The sequence below is a fragment of the Rhododendron vialii genome, chromosome 7a (genome assembly GCF_030253575.1).
Source record: "Rhododendron vialii isolate Sample 1 chromosome 7a, ASM3025357v1".
In the NCBI taxonomy this organism is placed as follows: domain Eukaryota; kingdom Viridiplantae; phylum Streptophyta; class Magnoliopsida; order Ericales; family Ericaceae; genus Rhododendron; species Rhododendron vialii.
Window position 1 is genome coordinate 16,072,756 of NC_080563.1, and position 8,134 is coordinate 16,080,889.

Sequence of the window (8,134 nt, forward strand, 5' to 3'; positions counted from 1 at the left end):
GCTTTTTGGTAATATAGGATGTGCGGGGCCTGCTTGCGCGCAACTCAAACTAATCTCTTCACCCCTCCCATAGCCATTTTACATTTTTGCGGATTTGCTTTGGAGTTTTGTTTCTATTGATTTTTTTGGAGTCCAAATTTGATCGAACCCTAGATTTGTATATCTCTTATTAATTGCAACTGTAAGTGTTTTTATTTTGGTTCGGTTTGAGGTGGTTACAAGTTGGTAAACAGATTTTTCCATTTAATTCGGTTACCTAATCGGTTCGATTATGATTCCCTCTTCCTCTCCCCGTTTGGGTATCAGGGCGGATATGGATAGACATTCGATTTTAGGGATCGGGTACGAAAATTTCCATATCCACCCCGAATGTCATCCCTAAAGATAAATGGATAATACCCAACCCCTTTCACTCTATTGAATTTTTACTTGATTTGGGTGTTCTTTAAATTTTATCCAGACGGGAGTCATGGCTGTTCGGGCAGTCGACACAGAGTTGGTTTCTAGGAGGTCTCTATAAATCATGTATGTCCAGATGGTGGTAAATTCCATCCAGACAGTTCAAAATGCGGGTGATGCATTTTTATTTTTATTTTTGTCAAAAATGAAAAGATTGTACTGATAAATGTTCAGCGGCACTTACAAATAGAGATCATTACAAAGAATTTGGATAAAACCAAACTAATCGTCTAACAAAAACAAAACTAGTAAATCACAAGACAATCGATGTATTTCATCCTAACCCAAGCATAACCTGATGCAACAACGACACTTTTAAACTGCCTAACATCTAATTAAGAGTCTCAAACGAAAAAAAGTGCAAAGTTAAGTACAAAAGACACGAAATATCCAGACGATCAGATGCACTCCACCCAAGTATGAATACACCAATGAACTCCCAAGAACTACAGATCTCCTAAGTATGAATGCACCAATGTAGGAATAGAATGTTGAAGCTCAAGTATCGTTGTGAAGCAATATCGATTGAGAGAACCCGATCTGCAGGCAAAATTCGTCCAAAGATGAAACTAATAACTCTCATAAAATGAGAGATAAAATTCTCACAAATCAAACAATAAGTCGTTGATCTTGAGAGACAGGAAAAAAAGGAAAAAAAAAAAAAAAGGGAGTCAAAATAGTACCATGTCTTCCCTCCCACTGCCGCACACGGGTTTGGAACCCACAGGGGGGAAGGAAAGGGAGAAGAGTTGTGGTGGCTAGGGTTGAGAGAGAGAAAGAGAGAGATAGGGTCGGCTAGGGTTGGGTGATGCGTTGAAGACCTCGTTTTTAGGGGGTTTGGGGGCTTCCTAACCCAATTAGGTTATTCTCTGTATTACAATTACTCTGAGTATAAATATTTTTTAATTAACATCTTTTTTTTTCTTTGGTAATGTAGAGTGTCTCAGGTCAGCTTACGCGCACCTCAGACTAATCCTTTTAGCCCCTCCCACAGCCTTTTCACATGCTTACGTGTGGGGGTGAGGTAGCTCCAAGAGTTATTTGCAAAGAACATCGAACCTGAAACCTTAAGATGAAGCAAACACCTAAGTCTCAGATCAATACCACTTGGCCAATCCTTTGAGGTTTATTAATTGGCATCTTATTTTGCATAAGAGCAAATATTAGATTTTGCATAAGGGTTTGAGAGAGTTTGCCTTTATTCTTGGATTGGGTGGAAGGATTTTTGCAGAACTTCTTCTTTTTAACTCTTTGAGCATTGGTTTGCCTTTTATTTAATGAAGTCATTGATCGACTGCCCGTGGAGTAAGTTTACATCCCAAAGTAAGCGAGCCATGTAAAAAATCTCTCTCTCTCTCTCTCTCTCTCTCTCTCTCTCTCTCTCTCTCTCTCTCTCTCTCTCCTTTGCTTGATTTGTCTCATCTTCTCATATGTTTTGTTTGCTTTGCACTTTTTGTTCGATCTTCGAATAAATGTTCATAATCACCATTGTTTCTTTGGGTGCGATTAAGTCTTAGGTGGTCTTGCACACAAAAAATTGGTATCTGAGCGTAGGTTTTCAATTTGGGCTTCTTTTTGTTCCGCTTGATTTTTTGGATTCCTTGTTTGGTAGGTTATGAAAATAGGATCAAAAGATGTCTGAGGAGTCGTCCACGAAACTGATAGTAACGAGGTCTGTCACCAGTTCTATGGTGAGGGCTTTGTCTTTTAACGCCAAATTTGAAGTTGAAAATTTTGATGGGATGAACAACTTTTTACTCTACCCAACTAACTAAAACTTCACGGGCACACTTTGGATACTCCACTTGAATTTGCGTGTTCTTTAGGCCGTTAGTAAGCTTGTAAAGTCTACTTTCCAACCTAAGTGGTTTGGATCCAAAATGTTTTGTACATCAAAAGATATAAAGATTATATCCTTAGTGGATCGAAAAATGAATTGTTTTGGTAAAATCATCGCATCTCCCTCATTTCAAATCGGATTGAGCCTTACTATATATTAATAAAGAGAGTTTTGAAAGTACTAAGCGATAGTGGAATCCAACCATAAAAATAAGGAAGTTTGGTTTATGAAAAATGGGCTGAAAATAAACCATATTGAAGATCGACAGTGCCACTAAGGCTAAAACACGTTTCCACACTCTACTACTCACTCTGCCATTCGGCACTTGCCCGAGGTGGGGCTTAAGCACTTGATAAGCCAAATTAGGGTTTCTACAACTTGCAAAATCCCAAGGGGTTAGCCAAATGATCTTAGCTTGCGACTTATGAGTTTGCTTATTCGTAATGTCTCAGGTTTGATTCTCTTTGCCAGTAGCTTTTGGGGACACATCATAACCCCTAGAACAAACCAAAAGTCTTTTATCACAAATTCGTCATTCTCAACCGATATAAGAAACTCATAATCTAAAACTTTGCTACAAATGATGGTACATAATTAATAGAGACAGAAGCAGATAATGATGGGAAAAAATATGCTTCTACTCCACTGCAAGAGGAGAGGTTGGTTGATGAGATAGCCTAGAAAACACAGCAAAGGAGAGACAATGAGAGTCGAGATAGAGGGAGACAAAAACAAAGGAGGGAGAGAGAAACCTAAGATCGCCACCGCCTGCGAGAGGAGTGATGATGATCGATGGCGTTAGGAGTGACAGCGAGAGAGTTGAGGATGATTGACGGCGAGAGGGCTGGGGTTGTGCTGTTGTGGGCGGATTAGAGAGAAAGAGAGAGAGAATCACCTCACAGTGGAGGCGTTCTCCCAATCTGGAGAGAATACTGAACCCTAGCGTGGCACACATAAACACACACACACACACACACACACACACACATATATATATATATATATATATATGAAAGGTTATTTTTGTAATTATATATATTTTGGTTCGGTTCGGGTAATAGTTAAACCATAACCGAACCGATACTCATTCGGTTATCCAATGTCTCAACCATACCCGTACCTGTGGGGAAAATTTCGGTTATGGATCGGGAAAAAACTTCAGTTACGATTCGGTTATCCATCGGTTCAGTTTAACTTGCCATCCCTACTGATCAACGGTTCAATTAAAAACTATACAAAACATGCACTTTCTGGTAATATTTTTTTGCTAATTTCTCGCGGGCACCCTAAAATCACATTCTGCACACATCGAATGGTTCGGATCATAAAAATTTGATCGTGAACTATGAGATTAAAATTTGGAGTGTTTTTTTGAGTGTCTCTTGAACCGTCCCGTATATATATATATATATATATACACACACACACACACACATACATACATACATACATACATACAAATGAAAACAATACATCAATATACTGACCAACTCCCTCCGTCCCAATTTGTTGCGCCTGTTTCCTTTTTGAAACCTCACAAAAATTATCTATATCTCACAATCTATAATATTTTTTATGATTTCAAAAACTTTGTTTAAAAGAATTAATTGAGATCTATCAAATAAGATCCATATTGAATATATGAAATATTATACATTAAAAGATGTAGACAATTTTTTGAGACGTCCAAAAAAGAAAACAGACACAACATTTTGGAACAGAGGGAATATGTTTCTAGTGGGCATTCGCTGCCAAAAGATGGACTTGTCTTAACATTACATCAATTTGAACTTTACTACTCCTTCCTTCCTTTCAAAAGTCCCTCACTAAAAGACGTGCAATTTTCGAATAAAAATATGGAGTAAGTGCTTTTGTACATGATTTTTCGAGTTTCTTTGCACAAAATTAAAGATCTCGACATATAGTTCTATAATTTTTTACGAAAAATTATGAACGGTAGCTCTTTATTTTTTGGTCCGAAAATTGTACGTCTTTTTGTAGGAGACTATGATTTTGGGACGAAGGGAGTGATAGAAACCGAGTTGAAATAACAAAATAAATAGCAAACTAATATGCTCATCAATCACGGGCTAGCTGTACGAATGAATCAACACCTGATGTGTTTCGCAGTCCGTTAACGAATTCAAGTTGGTGGCAATGTTGTTTTGTTTTGTCCAACGCATATCATATATAGCTACAAAACATGCAACGGCTTCCACTTTTGTTGTTTATAATTAGGCAAAGAGAAAGAGGGAGCTAGCATTTCTGAGTTTTCATTCCCACGGTACTGCATGTGGCCCATCGCTTGTAACAACCCAATTAAGCCGCTATATATCCCCTCTTGTGATCTTCTATAAGTATTTTCCACCCTTTCAGCCACAATTTCCTTCCACTTGGCTAATTGGCATCCAAATTGAGCCTGGCTTAACAAAGTACTACTAGAAACCAACCACAGGCCACGGCCTATGGAGGACAAGTGATCAAATATAATATTAATGTTGCTCTAGTTTATCGGTGAGGTAATCGATGTCTTGGATCCTCTCTTTTAATTTTTTTTTGGTTGCATACTCAGCGGCTGTGATGGGCATTTTCAGTTCATACATGGTCTGATTTCGTTTGCACCGGATTATCCGTAACATGAAAATATTATTGAACACCTTTCTCCAACACATATTACTGCGATTACCCATACCATCCTTTGAAGTTCTAAGAGAACTGTCAGTGCCAGCCATTCATTTGACTCCTAATATGAACTTTGAGTACTCCTAATGTAAACTTTTTGACTTTATTTAATTAGGCCGGATGTGAATGTAGACTTCCTGTCTGCATTGTTGCTTTTTTTTTATCAATTATTGCTATCATCATTACCAACCTCCAATCTTCCTTGACAGCCTTTTGTTTTAGACTTTGGTATATACTCCCTCAGTCCCAATTATTTAGTTCCTTTTGGAGGTCGTGTTACTTTTTAATTGATTATATGTCGCAATCTATAATATTTTAGGTAATTTTAAAAAATATTGTTTAAAAGAGCTCATTGAGATCTATCAAATAAGATTTATATTAAATATAAATAGTATTACCAATTAAAAATTAAGTTTTTTTATCTGGTTAGAATAGAACGAGAGACAAAAGAATATAGACGGAGGAAGTATATATATAGGACAGTTGGGACATGAATGTTTTGTTGGAAATTAAGACCGATATTGGTTTGAAATAACACGTCGTGATTTTAGGCACGGATTTTAGTAGTGCAAATGAAAAGTGCTACTATTCACATTCTCAATAGGGAATGTATTTTATACATCCCTTAAATCGCCATTAAATTCTTAATATTTGTATATATTTTTCATAGAAAAAATAAGCTCAAATTTTTTTAAAACCAATATGGTATTCAAGTTTTGTAATAAAATCATGGGCAAAAAATTCTATAAATTTCTATACAATTGCCAGAAATACGATTCAAGGTATGTATATTAAATTACTATGCAAATCTAAACATCAAGTGTATAACTGCGCGTACTAAATGCAACACATGTACACATTGGAGTTTCTTCAATTATGCAGCCACTACATGAGTCTTCAGTTGGGAAAAATTATTATTTGCCCCGGAATCACCGCCACATAGTGCTCCAGAGGCTTTTTACATCACACATTTGTATGGGCTCCAGGAGAGCTGAATAATTAATTGTACTACTTGTTTATTGGGGTCAACTGTAGCTTGGAACAGGACTTTCATAGTACTTGTTTACTATCATCTCTCTTCATAATTCATTCACCCTGTTGATGAAAGGCTTTATTTGATATTTCTGTTTGGCCAAAAAAAAAAAAAGAAAGGCTTTATTTGATGCCCGGGTTATTGATATTGGAATACCAAAATATTTTATTCTGTACTTTTCTCTCAATTTCTCATCAAAATAGTCAATTCAAATGAGTGATTTGACTAGAAATTAAAATCCTTTTCTTTCTTTTTTTTCTCTTGAAATCACTACATCTAAAGGGGCGGTAAGGTAATTAGGTTTTATATGCTTAATTGGCAATTTAGTTGTATCGCGCACTCTTTGGAGTGTAGAAACTTTATATCCATCTCAAAATCAATTGGCAATGAGTGAAAAAGTCTGAAATGTTATTAAGTGATCACTCATTTCACTCCCAAGCAATGTGGGATTCATTTTCTTAACATCCCCCCTCACGTACAGCCGCGTTTTGAGGTCTGTCACGTGTGGTCACTTTTTGGGTTCTATCATCGTGCAGCCTTTTCGCCGGTCTGTCATCGTGGGTTGTGAATTGTGAATTTTATAAAATATGGGGTGAAACGGGCCCCGCTCTGATACCATGTGGAAACTTTATATTCATCTCAAAACCAATTAACAATAAATGGAGAGGTCACAGATGTTATAAAGTGATCACCCATAAACTTTATATTCATCATTGGATTACGTTTTTGCTATTCAATTCACGTACAAATGCCTAAGCCAAACCACATATGCTTGGATTAATTCTTTCCCATCTCGAACCAGCTGTAATGCACTTTGATCTATTGTAAAACTTAGTACACAGAAAATGCATAAAGCGTGCGTATGTGGTGATCAAAATTTCTAGCATTTGCTGATACAAATAAGTAGAAAATCGATCATGATCCTGTGATTAGGATCAGTGCAATGAGAGTACTGGATATTAATAGAAATTTTGGGAAAAGTAGCTTGTGGTCATGAGGTCATTCCAGGATCCTAGCTAGTCAATTAACCAAAACCCTAGCCATGGATATTGAATTATGATGTTCAGTATCACATTGTCGCATGGAATTCTTCAAAAAACTGTCTCCATATTTTCAAAAATCATTGAAGAAAGAAAAATTCAAACCCAATACAGAAACGAAAGCTGGAGTTAATTATTTGCCAAAGGCAGAAGCATTGAAAACAAATAGACAAATACAGTAATGAGCTATTAAACCATAGCAGGCCGAGGACAATACAGTAAATATATATGCATATGTAGAGCATACATATTTATAGAGAGAGAGAGAGAGGGCGTACTATTGATGGTGCAGGGCAGGGGGACAGGTGAGAGAGTGGGAGCAGCAGTAGAGAGGGCAGCTTTAGAATAAAGAATGTCAAATTATTTAACCATCATTACACTATCATTCATTCTCGGTTCTTGGTGCTATCAACACGTGTCGAGATCTTGTCACTTGATGTGGACGCACACAGAGCCTGCGAGCCGTCAGATCTCACTTACGAGTGGTCCAAATACAGCATTTGAAAAGTAAAGGAGAGAGGAAAATGACCGACCTCCTGGAGTGGAGCCAGGGTAGCTTGTGGGAGTGGAGAAAGTGACTGGTGAATTTGACGCCTTCTATTCACCCCTTGACCCCCCCATCCTCCTCCTTTTACAAACCCAATCCAATCCACCACCTTAAATTTTAGGAGAGAGAGAGAGAGAGAGAGAGAGAGAGAGAGAAATTGATTTTGAGAAACTCGAGGTCGAGGACGTTGCATGGAAAAAGTTGTAGTAGAGGAGGGCCCACTTCCTGTAGTAAAGAAGGCCTTTCACAAAATTTCCTTATGGTAGGGTCAAGTATCAATCAACATGCACCAAACTTTTTATTCCCAAAATATGCACTAGATTTTTGTTACAAGCTCTAATACCATGTTATATGTTCTGATAGATTTTCACCATCAGAAATCAAGCCTTCGAAAAGTATGCTAAGTAAGGTTACACGCAAATACCTGCAAAACTAAAAGAACATAAGGCTACGGTCAGGTCAGAATACTTCTCCGATATTTAAGTTAGAGAGTGTGCGAAGGAGAAGAAGAGAAACTTGGAGTTTTGGTACGT